Source organism: Rhinolophus hipposideros (genome assembly GCF_964194185.1).
Source record: "Rhinolophus hipposideros genome assembly, chromosome: 9".
Lineage (NCBI taxonomy): Eukaryota > Metazoa > Chordata > Mammalia > Chiroptera > Rhinolophidae > Rhinolophus > Rhinolophus hipposideros.
The window spans coordinates 62,657,019-62,675,846 of NC_138055.1; the positions used below are offsets into that span (position 1 = coordinate 62,657,019).

Genomic DNA, 18,828 nt, shown 5'->3' on the forward strand with positions numbered 1-18,828 from the left:
AGACAACTGAAGAAAACGATTTAGTGACTAAATTACCAGTTTGGTATAAAGGCTGTAACTCAGGAACAGCTGGTTGGAAGAGATGCGTAGGGCAGTTACATGGGAAGTAGGCGCAGAGCTTACATGCCCTCTCTGGGAGCACCGCTCTCCCAGCACTTCACCTATTCGTCAACCAGGAAGCTCTCTGAACCCATCCTTTTGGGTTTTTATGGAGACTGAACTCAATTTTCAGCCTCCCAGGTGGTTGTGGAGTTCCAATCCTCTACTCATGTGGTTGATTCCTGGCAACCAACCCATATCCTTATATTACCTAGAAGCTTTCTAAAAGTCACCTCATTAACATAAACTTAGGTATGGTGGAAAGGGTCCTGTTATGAATATCAAAGAACACCTTTTCCCACTCGTGCCAGGAAGGAGGAAAATAACAAATATATATTTCTTATTACAAATTCACAGTATCAGTGTTCAAATATAGATTCCTTACAGCAAGGCAATCATAAAAGTCAAAGGGACTGGCGCATCACTAGAATCTCATTAAGTCATTAAGAATTATCTAGTACATCATTATATCACATGTAATTGTGTCCCAGAGACCACATAGGCTTGTGTGCTTTTCCATTGGAGATTTTGTCAAGAACAGGGATGAAGACAAAATATATATTTCTTATTATATATCACAATACATAAATATAATCTAATGTTATTTACTCTCACTTTTATTTAATAGTTATTTTGAAAAGCCTGCATAAGAATTTTTTCAAACCATGATAACTAGAGATTAAAGAGTGGGGAAATTAGGCTTTGAGGTACAATGGCGAAATGAAAAGACATCTGTTTCTCCCCTACTCTCCCAAGTCCCAATTAAAATGAGCAAAGGAATGTATAAGAATTTTTAAACTTTGAGAATTCCTGCCGGACAAGGTAGATTAGGATGTGATTAATAGATGCTGCTGAGGGAAGAGTTCTCTTAGCACATTCTCCCTCACAAGAAAGTGCTAAGTTGTAAGTTAGGCTGCTCCTCACAGGTCCCACATAATACTTTTGAAGTTGCAGAGTTGAGAGCTTAGAGGGCAGGTTAGTCCTTGGGACAGGTGGGGAACTTTCCATTCTGAAAATCCTTTCACCACTGTGGAACAACTATATTCAGAAGCAATTGATTGGAGAGGGCTAAAGGCAATTACCATTACACAACATTGGTAGGAATTTGGACCTGTCCGTACTGGGCCAGACAGTAGCTAGCAACCAGATTGAAACCAGATATAGTCCCATCATATACGTGGCAAGGAGGCCAGGAAAAAGAGTAAATTACACTTGGAAAAAGTGGTCCTGGCATAAAAGATTTGCCAAACATAATGAAAGATGTACAGAGACAAACGTCCTCAATGAGGACAACCTGTAACACCTGCTCCCTCCTATTTCCCTCAACGTACTGGATCACTGAACTGGTAATATAAACATAAATTCGTCAAATCTCCAGCTCTCCATGTAAGAGGAGACTTATAACAGCAAATAGGTGGACAGTGAAAGGATTGAAGGAGACTAAGCTGGTATTAATTTGGGGCTCATAGGAGGCCTGAGTATACTTCTGATTGATATGGGAAGTAGAAAATGAGCAAAATAATCTGCAGTGTAAGCAAATAAAAGTAACAAAATGCTGGGCGATAGTATACATGTTAAAAATATTTTTATTGAAAAAATATTTGCACTCAATAAAAGATTAAAAATATTCTATGAAAGAGATGAAAGATGAAATGTGATCACAGACTAAAATATAACAGAGCTGGTAGAATCAAGAAAATCCTTCAAAGAAACTAACAATCCTATAACCAAATTGAAAACTTCATTAGAAGCAGTAAAGAACCAAATTGAATCTGCTAAATATTAGTCATATAATTAGTAATCTGGAGAGCCACTTAACAGACTATCCCATAATGCAGAGGAAAAGGAGAAGAAAGTGATTAGAAGATTGTCAGCAACAAGAAGGTAGATGTAGAAGATGGAAAACAGTGATCCAACTAAATGGATAGTTGCTGTCCCTCAGGAGGAAAACAGAAAACAACCAAAACAGTAAACAGTAAACAAAACAGTAAAACTAACAAGAGATATACTAAGGAAGATAGGAAGTTCAAGTTTTAAAGACCACATTTATTATGTTCCTGCTAGAATTAGTAAAAAAATACCAGTATCTAGACATATTCTGGTGAAATATTTAAATTTCAAAAAATAAAACTAACAGAATATTTTTTAAGCTTTCAAAAAAAGAAAAAAATCTCTGGAGGAACAAAAATCAGTCATGTCTCAGACATCTTCTCAGCCTTGTCGATCAGAACACGATGATACAATTTGGCTTTAGAAAAAGAAGAGTGTGACTCTTAAATTCTTTTTTTTGTTTCCTCAGAATTGTCCATGTCAATCTGTCATTTTACCCTCACAAAGGCAAAATCAAAAATGATCAACATAGGATTTTCTTTCAGCAGGATAATGGCAGTAATTCCATAAAATGAAGCACTGTAATTGCAACCTGCTTAATTCTTAAATTCTATATTCAGTCAACTACCACTTCTTTGGGAAAGAATCAGGAAGATATTCTCAGAGTTACTTAGGAAGCATATTGTTTACAAACTTTTCTTGAAAAAATTATTTACTGAAGTATTACAAGCAGTTGAGAAATTAACCAAATCAATTATGGCGAAATTGTAGTATAGAAAGACTCTTTGTGAGCGTGAAACAATAAATATAGAATTAAGTTAAATCATTGTTTCAAATATAGTATCACCACAAAATGTAAAGTCAAAATGATTTTTGAAAGGACAGATACGTCAAGTCAAAATGGATAGTTTCACAAATAATAGCATGTGTCAAAGATCCCAAATTAAGCCAACCAAAAAAGTGAATTAAGAAAGAAAGGTATGAGAGTAAGTAAATGTGTGCTGATTTCCTCACCTTGCACATAAGGTTTTCAATACTGTTTCATTACATATAATTAATACAAGCAAACTTAAAATGCGTTTGAAAATGGAAGGTAATCCCTTCTAAATTAAAAATACTAAATATGTCTACCAATGCACTAGAGAAAAAGTCAAAGGAAACATTTACTTTATGGAAAAGGGAAATAACAATGACATATAAAATCAGAAAATAAGATGATGGAAGTTTAGATGCAGTACATTTGTTTTTATATAAATTTAAATGGAATAAGCTTTCCATTTGAGACATAGTAGATATCCTCAAGGTTAGTTTAAAGAATCAAACTTTCTTAAAAGGGATACTCTCTCTAAAAGGCGTACTCAAAGCAAAATGACACAGAAAATTAAAAATAGAAGGATGGCAAAGATATAGCAAATTAAATGAAAGTAAGAGTCATGTTTTACTATCAAAATGAAATTGAAGGCAGAAAAGTAAAAGTTAGCGTTTTTTTAAAATTGGCTAAGATTATAATCCATGATGAAGATGTAATGATCTTGAAACAGTATATGCCAATTAACATAGCTTCAAAATATACATGTAAAAATTGCTAGACATAGAAGAAATTGAAACACAAGCGTAGTGAGAGACTAACGTCTCTCTCTCAGTTTGACAGATCAGATTGGCCAAAAAAGAGACATGGGGATCTGGCTACTCTATGTAATTCACAGGATGACATAGTACGTAGATGTACATAAACTTTTGTACCCTACAAAACATATAACTTATTTTCAAGTATCCAAGGAAGAGTTAAGAAAGTGTAAGTCTTATAGTATAAATCATTGATAAAACCATAATAAGTTATCCAAAGAAAACTGTACAAATCATAATCTCTGAGTAAAATATAGGAAAGTCAAAATTAATATTAAAGTCCCTTTGTAATCCCCCCTTATTCTCGGGGAATACACTCCAAGACCCCCAGTGGATGCCTGAAACCAAGGATATATATATATACTATCTGTTGTCCTATACATACACACCTTTCACTTAAAGGAAGCACTTTACGGCTTCTCTTTGGCGTATCTGAATTGCTGCCATCACTGTTCTTGTGCTTTAGGGCCATTATTAAGTACAATAGGGGTGACTTGAACACAAGCACTGTGACCCCTGCACAGTCAGTCTGCTAACCAAGATGGCTACTATTAAGTGACTAATGGGCCGGGAGCATATACAGCATGGACTTGCGAGACAAAGGGATGGTTCACATCCTGGACAGGTCGGAGTGGGGATGGTGTGAGACGTCATCAAACTACTCAGAATGGCATGCAATTTGAAACTTATGAATTATTTCTGGAATTTTCCATGTAACATTTTTGGACTGTGATTGATTGCAGGTAACTGAAATTGCGGAAAGTGAAACCGCAGATAACGGTGGACTAGAAGCAAAAATCCCAACAACTTAGAAAGAAATAGAACTTCTCGAGTGACCCTTGAATGGAGTTTACAAACAGAAATGACATAATTTTTGTTTCTTGTGGATAACTGATTTTTCTGCCTTGATGCTCACAGGAGTTTGGATCTTGAATGTTAAGTAATTTTCTCAGTATAATTCTGTTTTGATGATCTGTATTAATTTTTCCTGAAACACCTTGAACTCATAACTTATAGATTTAATTCTTCATTTTAGGAAATAGTCTTTCTGTTTTAACTTGGAAAATGTTTGTCTTTAATTCATTTTGCTTTCTCTTTTAGAGTTTCCATATTTTGTCTGCTCTCCAACTATGTCACATATATGTATATGTACTTTCATTTGTCTATTTTCTTCCATATTCAGTTTTCTTGAGCTATTTCTTCTTGTCAGAGATTTAGTTTTATTCTGTGCCAATTTTGCTGTTAGATATTTCTAATGCATTTCTTTCTTTCTCTCTTTTTTAAAGATTTTATTGGGGAAGGGGAACAGGACTTTATTGGGGAACAGTGTGTACTTCCAGGACTTTTTTCCAAGTCAAGTTGTCCTTTCAATCTTAGTTGTGGAGGGTGCTGTTCAGCTTCAAGTTGTTGTCCTTTCAGTCTTAGTTGTGGAGGGCGCAGCTCAGCTCCAGGTCCAGTTGCTGTTGCTAGTTGCAGGGGGCACAACCCACCATCCCTTGGGCGAGTCGAACCGGCAACCTTGTGGTTGAGAGGACGCGCTCCAACCAACTGAGCCATCTGGGAGCTCAGCGGCAGCTCAGCTCAAGGTGCCGTGCTCAATCTTAGTTGCAGGCGGCAGAGCCCACCATCCCTTGTGGGACTCGAGGAGTTGAACCGGCAGCTTTGTGTTTGAGAGCCCACTGGCCCATGTGGGAATCAAACTGGCAGCCTTCGGAGTTAGGAGCATGGAGCTCCAAACGCGTGAGCCACCAGGCCAGCCCTCTAATGCATTTCTTATTTCTGAAATAATAGGGATTTTTTCCCTTGACTCTACCAATTACTTTTGATTTAATTCTGTTGTACATTTATCTCCTTTCAAAATCTCTCAGAGCCTATATTCTCTTTAATTTCCTTGAGAGTCGTGAAGTGTTTGTGGTTAATTTCTCTGTTTTCTGCGATAAAATTTCCAGAAAAAAAGCCTGTTATTTGTCTTTTGAGAACTTAGACTTCTTTTATTGGAAAGTTTTTTTCTTCCTTGTTTAGCTTACTTGTTTATGAAAGGAAGTTCTAATGCTTTTTTTTTTTGGTCCCAAAACGGTGGTAAGTGGTTTCTCCTTGAGTCTCCTCCCTGTTTACCTGGGCTTTGTCTGTAGTGTACATTCCCGCATGAGCGGGAGGAGTGTAGATTATTCACCTGGTGGCAGTTTAGGAGCAATGCTGGGTCCTAACTGTCTGGCTGAAGCCTGTGTTTGGACTTCTGCATCCATTTTATTTTATTTTTATTTTCATCTTTTTAGAAAATGCTGCATTTGGCACTTACTGACTCCGGGGACACCTTCGAGTTTTAAACTGTTGTCCCACTTCAGAGTGGAGCCTTTGCATGCTTTGATACAAACACCCCTGGGTGATAAGTTTAGTGTGGTCCATTGGTTTTATATTTGGGCAGAATGATTTCCTCTTATTCATTCACTCTCCATTCCACCCTGCCTTTGTCAGTGAGAACAACTCATACCTCCAGATTGGTCTCCAAGTCCCCCTTACCCTCACCAGAAATTTGTAATGTCCGATTTCTTTTACCCATCACGTACAGAATGAGACCCTGGCTGTACACTTCCGTCTCTTCACGCCACAGCCCACAGGCCTGGGCACTGTCACTGGGGTATTTGGGGTCTTTCTGAATTTTATCACCGTTGGGGTATTTCTAAATTTCACCACCCTTTCTGCTGCTTTACTGATAGCAATTCAAAAGTTGTTGTACGATGTTAATAGTTTTCAGGACTGAAAAAATATTCTTTGCTTTTTCAAAAACTTATTTTATTTCATTAGATTTCTGCCAAGGGAACTGTTAAGTCCTCATCTATGCTGCTTCCTTTCCCAGAGTCTGCGTTTTTGGCTTTTGCTTTTGTTTCTCTCCAGAATATCTCAGACCCATCCACCGCAGCCTGACAACAGATGTCCACTTCGTTTGTATTGCCTTGGTGCCTAGCTAGATGCGACATCTCAGACTTTCTGGGTTACCTTTTCTGTGTAATATTATGCAGCTACTAGAACATTTTCGTTGATATGTATGTGGAGCCTTATGATTTTGTAAGGCTATGAGAATAGAAGTAAAAATGCTGTTGCACCCTTCTCAGGCTGTTAGCATAGATTTCCTGCAGGGTAAGGAAAAGGGCCAAGAAAATAGGGGAAAGAACTTCACATTTAAAGTATGTATGATATATTCACATGGATGCATTTACATATGGTTAATAAATGTGTGTACGACAGTTTTAAAAAGCAACAGGAGCTAAGCAACAAGGTGTTGAAAGAGTAGTAACATTAAGATACCTCTGAAGTCAGAAACCCAGGGCCATACCTAGAACTGAGCAAAAAGTTGAGATCCATTGAGAGGTCAGAATTATTTGTGTGAGAGAGACCTTACAAATAATAATGCAAAAAAATAAAAACCGTTAAAGAGCAAAGCTATTATACAGGCTCTTGATTTGCACCTTAAGTGAAAGTAGATGGTTTTAAAAAATCTTTTATAGCATAATACCTTGACAAAATTTCCCCTAAGGGAGTTTTCTAATATGGGAAATGTAATTAAAAATTAATTTTACCTAGCCTTTAAGACCATAATTTTGGCTGTTATATAATACTATAAAACATGGTTGAAACTTTAAAAAAAATTATTTTACACTAAAAGGAGGCCAAATACCCAAATAAAAGGCGACTATATATTGTGGCAATAGTGCTAGAGTGCTTTATGTTTATGAATGCTGATCATGCCTTCCAAAGTTTTATGCTACTCACATCAGAAAAAATGAAAGATATTGCGTAGGTGCCCCATGACATGCTACCAAGAGACAGTAATCCATGGAATGTTATATACTGTGGCCTTGTGACATAAGGAACAATACATACTTGAGAGGTGACCTTTATCAAAATGTCTGAAATACATACATTGATTCATTGTGATATCATTTTCACAATTTTTGTTAATATTTGCTTCAGTCCCAACTTGGTTCAACAAATATTTATTTAGCGCCTCCTCGACACTAAGGAGCCAAGTCTCATACCTGCTCTCTGCATCATTTACAACTGGGTGAGTAGGGTAGGACTCAAATGTTACTGCACCACTGACAGAATGATATGTTAGCCTGTAGGCCACGGAATATACCGTGGATCTGTTTAGACCTTTATGGAATTTTCCTCTTCTTGTTTTGTCATGGTAGTTCAGTGCCAAATTAAAATATGTGTGCAGTACCCTCATGTTAGCCAAATTCATCCATCTGAAGTTCATCTTTCTTCATGTCATGACATCTAATTTTTAATGCATTTAGCTTGTCAGTGGTCAGAATTCAAGCCATTGAAACTTTCGACTTGCAAAAGCCTCTTGTGCCATTGGGTTCTTGTTTGATACAGGACTTTGGCTCCGTGGACTAGTTTAGTTTCAGCTCTCTCAGGTGTTCAAAGAACTGTTGAAATGAGGGATGGTAAGTGGGTTACCTTCGTGGGGACCCCTAGCATACCAGTGGGAGTTTGGGGTGGAGAGAAGACTGCCAACGAGGCACCAAAATCTTTCATAAATATTAGGAAGTGACCTAGAGATTCTATAACTAATTTTATAACAAAGACTTTTGTGACTGTATTTTAAAAGCAAAGCAAGGATTATTTTTAAATCGTAGACTTCTAGAGTCACAAGAGCGCATATAGAAAATGCATTCAACCAAAATTTATTAAACGCCAGACACTCTTCTAGGAGCTAAACAGGAACTAAATAGTTATGGAGCAGAACGAAAGCACCTCATGGAGCTTTTATTCTAGTTGGGGGAATACAGGCAAGAAGCAAACAAACAAACAGCATTATAAACAGTAAGTTATAGTATATCAGAATATGATTAAATATGTGAAAAAGAAGAACAGAGTAATGGGGATTGGGTGTTAGCAAAAGACTTCCCTAAAGGGTTTTAAAAAGAGTGAATAGTTAATGTAGTTGGTTTTATGTAGTTGGCTTCATGCCTTTTTGATGTATTAAAACATTGAATATATTAGGAAATGTACAGTGTTTGATAAATTGCTTCATCTTTGCCGTGTGTGCTACAAAGGCAAAACATCCTTTGTTGTGTAAACAACTGCAAGTAATTATTTTCTTCTAAAATATTTATGTTTAATAGCTTTTCTGAGCAATCTGCTGTGTTTCAAGATATTTTTTCAGTAGGTATAACTAAGTGTAAATGCATCATAAAAAAAAACAACGATGTAGACTAGTAAAGGACCATAGATTTATGAAAACAAGGAAATATTTTATTTGAGATTGTAGTACTTAAAAATGTGTAATACAATGAAGATCTAAAGCCTATTCAGAAGTTTAGAGAGATTTCAGTTCGAGAAAAATATCAGGAGAAAATTTAGATAAGTACAAGAATTTCAAGGCTTAACTCCCTCTTAGAAGAAGTAATCATATATTTTTATCAGGCACATACATTTAGGAGAGGAATTATTTTGAAAATTTTGATAAGTACCCAATGAAAGAATGTAAGCAATCGTTTGACAGTCCCAAATGATGCTGTGTAATGAATAGACCTAATTCAGGACTGCAGTTGAATGGAACACTATTTCACTTTTAGTCTGAATTGCATGTCGCTGAGAATAGAACCTGTATTTCTTCGAATTTCCCCATCCTAAATCCCTCCTGGTATTCTTAAGGTCAGTTAAGCACAGTAAATAATCTTCACTCAGCAAGCAACCCAAATCACCATCTTCCTGTCCGATGTAGCTAATAAATTCTAAGCACAAACTCTAAACTCTTTGTGAAGCTTCCCCTAATGGATACCTCACTGGACTGAAGAGCTTTTGGAAGCAAAATAAAATAATCATCTAAAGTTGAATGTTTTTGGATCAAGGTGACTAGGTCAACACTAAATTTAAGACCAGTTTGAGAGACATTTTTTAATGGCACTTAGAAATGATGGCTAAAGGTCAGGCCGTTACATGTGATGTGGCTCAGATCCTTTGATGCTAACAGTCTACAACTGACTTATGTGTAAGATACAGTTTTTAAAACATTAACTGTGATTTAAAGTAGCAAGAGACAGTGTTCAGGCCAGGGAACATAAAGCCCCGCGCCCCAGTTTTTCAGTTGAAATGGTTTGAGTTCAGTGATTTTATTGAACCTGAAAAAAAATTATTAATAGCAGCCTCCAAAAAGGGAAATAGGGAAGCTTGCCCCTGTCAATTCCTGCTTAGGAGTTTCCGAGACATTCTGAGATCGTGAGGAAACTGGGGATGAAATCCATACCAATTAGAGATCTTGTGTGTTTGGAACCATTTAAAAATGTTGTGCAGGCCTCAAAGGAATCAGCAAAGCCTGCTGCAGTATAGCTGCGTTATTAATCTCCAAAGAGAATAGACACCAGATGTTCACGCTGCCCACAGGACACCTCAGTGCTCTTGATAGTCTTCTGTCAGTCTCCTTTAATAGATTCAAACGCCTGCAATGATTACGGGTGATAAGGTGATGTGGTTCCCACACAGGAAATTATTAATAATCAGTTTGAAGAAATGCACGATTTGTGATAGGCAGGAAAAGAACCATACTTAAAATTTGATATTTGTAAAACAAATCGCCTAAAGCAAACGAGTAGAGATTCTTTGCCTATTTTTAAAATTTTTAATTTCTTCAGTTGGCCCAGTGATAGCATATCCAAACTAAGTGATAGTCTTTTAAATAAGTCCAAGTTTGTTGTTAAATAATGAAATATATTATGACATTTTTGTCATTCATTCATTCATCCAACAGATATTTTCATGAGCTAGGGCTGGAGGTATCGTAGTAAACAAAGCAATCATGGTCTCAGGGAGCTTAGTGAGAGAAGACATTAATCCGAAATTGTCCATATAAATAAGTAATTGCAAACTGTGATACATGCTTTGGAGAGAAAGTACAATGTGCTGTGAACATGCTTGATGGGAACCTGACCTCGCGTTAAAGCTCTGGATTTATTTATTCAACCATATTTATTGAGTACCTACTTTGTGCCAAAAAGCAAAACAGATTACCATGGTCACTTAAAACGTTGCGCTCATGACTCAGTTTGGTAGACCAAAAGAGATTATAAATAATAACAACAAACAATTTATAAATAAAGATAAAAAAGATTCCAGATTTTAGTCGCTCAGTCTTTCTTCAAATATAGCTTCTGTTCAATTTCCTGAGTGGCATTTGAGTAATGCTTAAGATTTTTTAACATGTCTAAATATTTTCATATCACTCATTTTATTGCAGAAGTTCCATTAGAAAAGTAATGTTGTAACATTTTAAATGCTTCAGAGAACAGAGCAAGGTGGGTCAGTGTGAGGGACCCCCAGAATCCAAATATTTTAACACAAACATTATATCCGCCTACCTAGTTTCCCTTCCTTCCCTGCCAGGCTTTGTAAAGAGTAGACTTTTGTTCACTAGTTCCACTTCACATATGCCTTTCAACCCAACAGAGTTCAACTTCTGTTATCATGGCATTGGAAATGGCTCTTTCTAAAGACCCCGAGACCTCCTCACTATTACAGGCAGCAGTCTCCTTTCAGATATTGTTTGACTTGTCTTTTCTGTAGATCACGTCTGCCCTCCAACCTTAAACGCTTTTCTCTCTGTTATCTGACTCTGTCCTGCTTCCCCTTTCCTCCTCCTATTTCTTGAAATGCTCTCTTTCATTTTCCTTCACCGACTTGTATTCCTCAGTTTACCTTTTAAACACCTGTCTGGCTCTGCACTCTGGCTATATTCACCTCCTACGTCTCCCTATCCGTAACCTTACTGTTTCTGTACTCTGATGACTTTCACATCTGTACCTTTAGCCAGAGTCTCAGGTTTGAGTCCCTCTTTCTCTCTGCTCCTAGACAGTTCTACACTAACCTGATTTCATTATTTTTGCTGAAAGAAATGTATGACTAGCACGATCCGGCTAGCCATTCAAACTGAAAACCCAGCAATCAGTTGATTCTGTCCTTCTCCTTCACTCCCCCACAGGTACCTCAGTCACCAGAAGCAGTGAATTCTGCTCTCTATATCTGTAATCTCTCCCTAGCTTTCCAGTCCCATGGCAAATGTCTTCATTTGGAGCTCCATCAATTCTGTTCTCATACATGGTCTTCCATCTGATATACCCGTTCTCATCCTTCCTCTTATCCCTCACCCTCCAGCCTGCTTCCAGAGCCATCTTCCTAACACAACTCTGATCATGGTAGTCTGTTTGAAAACCTTCAGCTGGCCCCCAATCATCATGCCATTCAAAATGTCCCTGGCAGCAGTGCCACTGCCACTTAGAACCACTGGGTTACTTGACAAGAAGAGGAAAAAGATAAATAGTAACCAAAATCAAATTGATGCTTGAATAATACATTGCACTTAAATTAGCATTTATCTTCATGAATTTTTAGAGTCTATGTAGATCTATGCTAATTCATATATATATTTAAACTCCCTGCTTTTTAAGATAAGTATTTTAAGTATCATTTTTATTTGAGGTACTGGTTAATAAGACTGAATGAAGCATGGGAGATTGTTTGCCCAAACCAGTGATTTTCTTTGTGTCATAATTTTTGTTACACTTTTTTCTTGACTAGAATAGTTTGCTAGTTTGCTTCTTGAGACTATTGCTTGGTTGCAGTAATGAAATCGTGTCATCAGCATTTAGGGGGATACTTGTCCTTATATTTGTAATAGCAGGAGGGCAGAAATACAATAAATCCTCAAACTGTAGCTGACAATCAAATATAAAGTTGAGAAGTAGTCCAAGAAATTTCTTTCCACCGGACCAATCAAGGAGGAGACTATGCTGACCTGCCTTGATTCTAACTCAGAGACCATGGCAGATGTTACAGTGTAAGTGTTAATCTCACACACTTAGCCCATAATCACTTGTTACTCAGAAACAAATCTGAGCCAGTTAAACCTGCTAAATCATACGCTGATTTTGGTATTTTTATCAATAAGGTAAAAAAATAATATAATTGTGGTTAGTAGAAAAATTATGATGCCCGAAACTGTTGCTTCCTCCCATAAAATATTAGATCGAGAGTAAAATCTGCAGTTTATTAAAAAGAAATCTCGGCTTCTTGTTCAGAATGATAGGCTGAGCATACCGTTTGTTCCCTTTCTCCCAAGAGATCCCTTTAAAGTGAAAGCAAGAAAAAGGAGGAAGAGGAGGAAAAGAAAGAGGAAGAGAACTGGCCCAATTCATCACAAAACCAACTGGCCCAATTCAATTCATCGCCCCCGGAAGAGGGGCGGAGAAGAAGAAGAAACACATTGCAAAAAGCATTGGAGTGGGGGCAGGAGCCTTGAGCAGACAAATTCTAACCAATTTTTCTAAGAAAAAAAGTGGGTGGAAATGCATTAATTATGCCCTGATTAAAGAAAGCTGTAGCCCAAAATCTGTATAAGAGTGATTGCAGAGATGCCCAGCAGAATTATAAAGAGGCTCAGAGTACAGAATTGTCAAGAGGAAAACGGGGGACCGACAACAGGGTGTTCAACTGAAGGTCTAAAGAACAGCTAGACCAGTTTTACATCTTCCTCACTTTCCTATTTAGAATGACAGGTCATCAATTACAGGAAAAAAAATAATAACTGGAAGACTGCTCTCTTAAGATATTAAACAGCCTGTCTGGGAGAACTGGGGCAGCTATTGAGGTGTGGTACTCCAGAGTAAACCATTCTCCATCAGGTGTTGACTGGATGCTATTTCCTTCTCCAACGGTCCAATCCTAGGACAAACCCTTGTCCATCAGCCAATGATGACAGTGTTCCCAGAGTTCCCAGTCAGCTTTTCTGTTCAGAGCTAAAACACAGAGAGGAAACAAGCCCATACCGTACCTGACAGCAGAGGAAGCCTACATCAGCTGCACAGGAGAACTGGCCCAGACATCCATCCTTAAATAGAGATGGTTGATCAAGGATCACCAGAGACATACAAAGAAAACCAACAGCATGAAAGACAAACCAAGATAAAGAGAAGAGTTGCCCTAGAGAAAGCAGAAATATTTTAGAGAATAATAGAAAAACTAAAATAAAACTACCCTCTAATTCATATTCTCAGAGATATTTGAAATATTTCAATTATAAAATAAGATGATGTTGTGTAAACAGCAGACAAACAACCAGAGACCACAAATAATACGAAAAAATAAGTTGCCTGAAGATACTTGCGATGCAATGACATTTATATAAATTTTTAAATGTCTGTAACATAATATGTTGTTATAGGTATAGGCATATGTAGAAAGTGAATGAAACAAGTGTGGGAATGGTACATAAACAATTATCTTTGGGGTAATAGGAGGTGTAAGAATAGGGGAGAAGGTTGGAGGGAGATCTGGCTGTAATTATAACATTTTATTAGAAAAACAAAAATCTGAAGCAACTATAGAAAAAATGTTATTATCTGTTAAATCTTGGTAGTTAATATCTGTCAAATCATGGATGCCTATTATATTCCATATATTTTAGCATATGTTTGAAATATTTGTAATTAAAAAATCAAAAATTAAAATGTTGAATTACAGAAAAATTTTGTACAGTTATATAATAAAGTCATAGTGCAAACAAAATATAGAAGAAAACATGACATGCCTTTTAACATGTGATGCAGTGTAAAAAAAGGAAAATCTGTTTGACTTTAGGCAGCCTGGGATTGTGTTGATTGGACAGTTGGAAATGGAAATATAATCCCAGCATTCTTTACCTCTGTATATAGCCGTAATGATACAAATATTGTTTACTAGGTTTCAACTCTTAGAATCAGTCTGTAGAAAAACCATAGAAGTCTCAATTATGCTCGGGCATTGGAATGCGGAGCAAAGAATTGGTGGGGGGAGGGGCTGGGCTCTAAGGCCATCTTACCGAGTAGGGAGTCCCATGATACTAAGCGATATGAGAGTCATGCATTCATTCAGTCATTCATCAGATAGCTTTTTGTAACACCTCTTATGTGGCAGGCACTATTTTAAGTGATTGGAAATACAGTGGTGAACAAAACAAACTCCTTGCTCTTACTGAACTTAGTTCAAGGACAGACGTTAGCAAACAAGGTTTTAAAAGAATTAAAAATGATGTAACCATCAAAAATTGGAAGGGGAAAAGGGATAGATGAGCGTAAGTCTGAATACTAACCCTTCATAGTTCACAAGAGAGAAGCAATCATTAGTATGGAAAACAGCACTGTCCAGTGGTGGAAATGTTCTGTCTCTGTGGAAATGATGGAATTATATACACAGATCAACTATAGCTGTGTTGTCCACTATAGTAGCTATTAACTCCATGTAACCATTGAGAACTTGAAATGTGGTGAGTTCGTGACCAAGGAACTGAAAACTTAATTTTATTTAAATTTAAATTGTGACATGGCTGGTAGCTACTGCATTGGATAGCACAGATTTAAAATGAAGGAATCAAGAGATAACAGCATAAGCATATTTTTTTAGAATTAAACAAAAATCCTGTTAACATGGCTGTCTGCAATGACAGGGAGAATTGAAAAGGAATAATTCACTGTGTGTCGTTTTTGCAGTATTTGTTTTTCTACCACATGCGTGTTGTTGGTTGATTAGTACGTATACTTGGGTGTTTGAGGGGGAATAGAGAATCATGCTTTTAAAGATGAGATAAAAGTTGTACTTGAAGTATCAGTTGAAGTGAATAATTGGTCAAGAATCAGAGTTCTAAGCTTCAAATAATTCTTTTTAGTAGGGGGTCTTCCTAGTGGATTTTATTGTTTGGCTTGAGGTGGCTAATAAGGTGAATTGTAGTCAGTGAGATGAACAGATTCTAGCTTCAGAGAAACTATAAGCTACATATTTTGAAATATGGTCCTGGAATTATAGAGCTGTGAGAATTGGTACACACACAAAAATAGAGATCTGCAAATCTCCAGCTCGCCTCACTGAAACTATCCTGAAATGTATATCGTCGTTATTAAACCATCACCCAAGCCCAATTGGGATTTACTGTGCTCAAATGTATTTTGCATTTGAAGATAACAAAATGTTTGTATGAATGAATTTTAAATTTTATTTAAAATGAATGAATTTCCATTTTATTTGCAAGAGATAAAATTTTATTTGTAATCACATTTCAGTTGAATGAATTCTTGGTCATAGGTAGTTTCTGCTGTGTCCTACTGATGGGTCATGCAGCCAACTTGTTGAGGTTTCTAGTTTTTATGTGAAGTTTTGGGAGCATATAGGGGAAGTGAAGCTGCACAGAAATCCTTGTTAAATGAAGAGTAAGGGAACGAAGGCCACATTTTCTAGACATGGTTCAGATGGAATTGTCTTCAACTTGTTTATAATCTGTTGCTAGTTTTAACAACTTCAAAGATTCTTGAAAGGAAATAGGAAAAGGTTGGGATAGAGAGCTGAGAAAGTTTTTCTCAGGAGGCATTTGGAGTGAAACATTTAAAAATTGTCAACAGAACACTACTTGTGGAGAGCTATGTCACTATTCAATTATGGGTTCAAGTAGACTCAGAGCAGCTTTATTAAGCTACATGAGTGAGAGGGAATAATTTGTTTTACTGCGATCTAAAATATTTATTCTAGTGTAGGTGGTAGCAAGCACCGAAAATCTACTAGTTATAAACTCGATCACTTTTTCTTATATTTGACATGTAAATGAACATATTTTGGATTTGCTTCACATACCAGCAGTGTTATGTCTGCAGATTGATTTTGCCTGATGGTTGGATCAAACTGAAGCAGAACTGCCATATTCCAGCTTTAGTTGTACCTGTATTTATTTGCTAACTGGAGAGAAGATTTTGAGGGGAGAAGCTATTTCTTGAATATAAGATATTCTTGATATTAATAGGCTAATATCTAAAAAGTACAGTGTATATTCTTGGAATTGGAAACAAAATGGTAATACACCCAAATCCAACCTCATCAAATAGAAACAAAGGGAGCTATTGGGGGTGGGGTGAGCCAACTCTGTTTATATAGGTTTTTAATCGACTTTTCTTTTAAAAAGTGCATGGAATGCATCCAAAACAAATAATGTTTTGTTAGATGAGAAGACCAAAAGGGAAATCCTAAAGAAAGGAGGATGGATGATCTTTCTTTAATGTCAAAACTGACATAAACACCACCACCACCCCCCCTTTGCTCAAGATAATTTTCTCAACAAGACCCAGATTGCTTCAGCCTTTGCCTATCACCCTTTGAAGCACTTTCCTTATTATTAGTAGTGGGGGCAGGGTCTCCTTTGAGGATTTTTACAGCAGTGAAGAGTTCCTCCTTTAAATACTTTCACATGATGAGGGAATTCCGCTTTCAAAGTGCTGTCATCACTGTGGCTTCTCTGCCATAAGACAATTTATTCTTGGGTGAGGGTCCTTCTTCGTTTGATTGTCAATAAGGACTTACCTTTCTGATAGATCTTTCTATAACTTTGCTTTTTTGAGAGACCTAGCAAAAGAGCTCAGCGTTCTCCTGTGTTAGCCTTATTGAAGTTGGCCGTGATTCTCTTTTGAAATGTGTCCCATCACACGGTTTCTTCCACATGATTTTCCTAGTTAGCCTCCATTAAATAAGATTTGGGTGACAGATCGAATATTCCACCTTGAAAACCACATTTCTTCTACATTTGCAAAGGGACACTGAATTTGGGGGGTTTTGAAATGTCATTTTTTTTGAGTCTCGTTCAGTGTTTAAATGCACCACGGTAAACAACAGATAAACTATTGAAGTGTCAACAGTTTTCCCACAAACATTGAAATCTTTTGAGAAGTTCTACTCCATGTAACTCCACATCACCCTGCTCTGTTCTTGAATACAGTCTTCTGGAAAATTCTGTAAATATTTAAGTCATAGAGACAAAACGTAGAGCTGTATGGTTTAATAGCTCATTGGAAAGCAGTCCCCTTTCCTCCCCAAAATCTTTAGTTGGCAATGATTCACAATTATTAGGAAAGAATTAGTATGAAGAAAACTCAAATAGAATTGACAGTTTTCTCAATTTTACTGCCCAAGGGTGAGCTTCTAAGTTGTTCGCTGTTGTTTTAGATAAATGAATAAAAATTATCTAAATCCCCAATTAGATTATATCATTTACATCATTACTCTTGGACTTTCGCTTTGAACAGTTTGGTCATTAGGTGGGAGAATCAGTATCGGTTAGGATACATTTATTATCTGCTTCTACCCGGAGGTCCCTAAGTGTAACAGTGTAACTACCAACTAATGCAGACATTGCAGTAAACATATTTCTTAAAGCCTGCAACCTCCTTCCTGCTGGAGTGTTCAAATGAACAACCTCTCAGTCTTTTGTTGAGGGAGAAAGTGGAAGACAAGAAGAGAACCCTAAAGTCAGAGTTTCCCAATTCTGGTTTTGGCTCTGGCACTTACTGTCTGTGTAACATTAGCAAGTAACTTACCCTGCTCCCTACCGTCCACTCTCCCCACTTGCAAAACCCCATATTAGTTGCCACAAACTGCAATCAAATGAGTTCTGATATGGGAGTTTATAAAAAATACAGAATGTTCTCTTTCTTTTCATAGATAAATTATTTATCAATGTCCTCAAACATCACCATGAAATCTCTCTTTACTAGCAATTGGCATTTCTGTCATGGAACAAAGAACACCTACATGTGTCAACTAATCATTAATAAACCAAATAACTATAGCCTAGAATATTTTCACATTCTCTTTAGAATGTAGACAGTAGGGAAAAGCGAAGTTTTCTAAAGAATACTGGTGAGTATTAGCATAATTAATTTTTTGTGGAATGTTATAACTAGAAGGTTAAGGTTTTTTTTGGCGATTTGCAGCAATCTTGAACTCAAACCAAGGAATTGGAAAGTGTTCAGATTCTGGGGAGTCAAATCTAGCACTGACAGTGAAAGCTACATTGTTGTGCAGTGGGAGATGGAGAGCTTCAGGGAGTTTCTTATGAAAATTTGGCCCGAGCCAGTTTGTTTTGTTTGAAACTGGAAATCATATTGTTGCAGTTTGCATTCTGTTTTCTTTCAGTGGGTGTATTAACACAAAGCACCATGTTTTTAAAGGGTTTCCTCCTTTCTGCAGGAATAAATTTGGCTTCTGAAAAAGAAAAAAAAAATGCAGCAGCAATTCAGCGACATCGCACCTCTTTCATCATTTTGGGGATGCAGGCTTCAGCTCAGTAACTGCAGACATATTTTCTGGAAACATAGAAAAACATGCCCATAAGTACTGAATATAAAACCTGACTGTACACTCACGAACATTTGTACAATCTTATGGTCCATTTACCATTGAGTTTCTTAAAGCTGTGTG

The 18,828-nt window shown here is 36.9% G+C and overlaps 1 protein-coding gene across 1 annotated transcript in view; it reads left to right on the forward strand.

The window, feature by feature from the left end:
• Positions 1–18,828, forward strand: part of MSRB3 (methionine sulfoxide reductase B3) — a 149,715-nt gene that overhangs the window by 118,515 nt on the left and 12,372 nt on the right. The gene's annotated exons all lie outside the window — the stretch shown is intronic.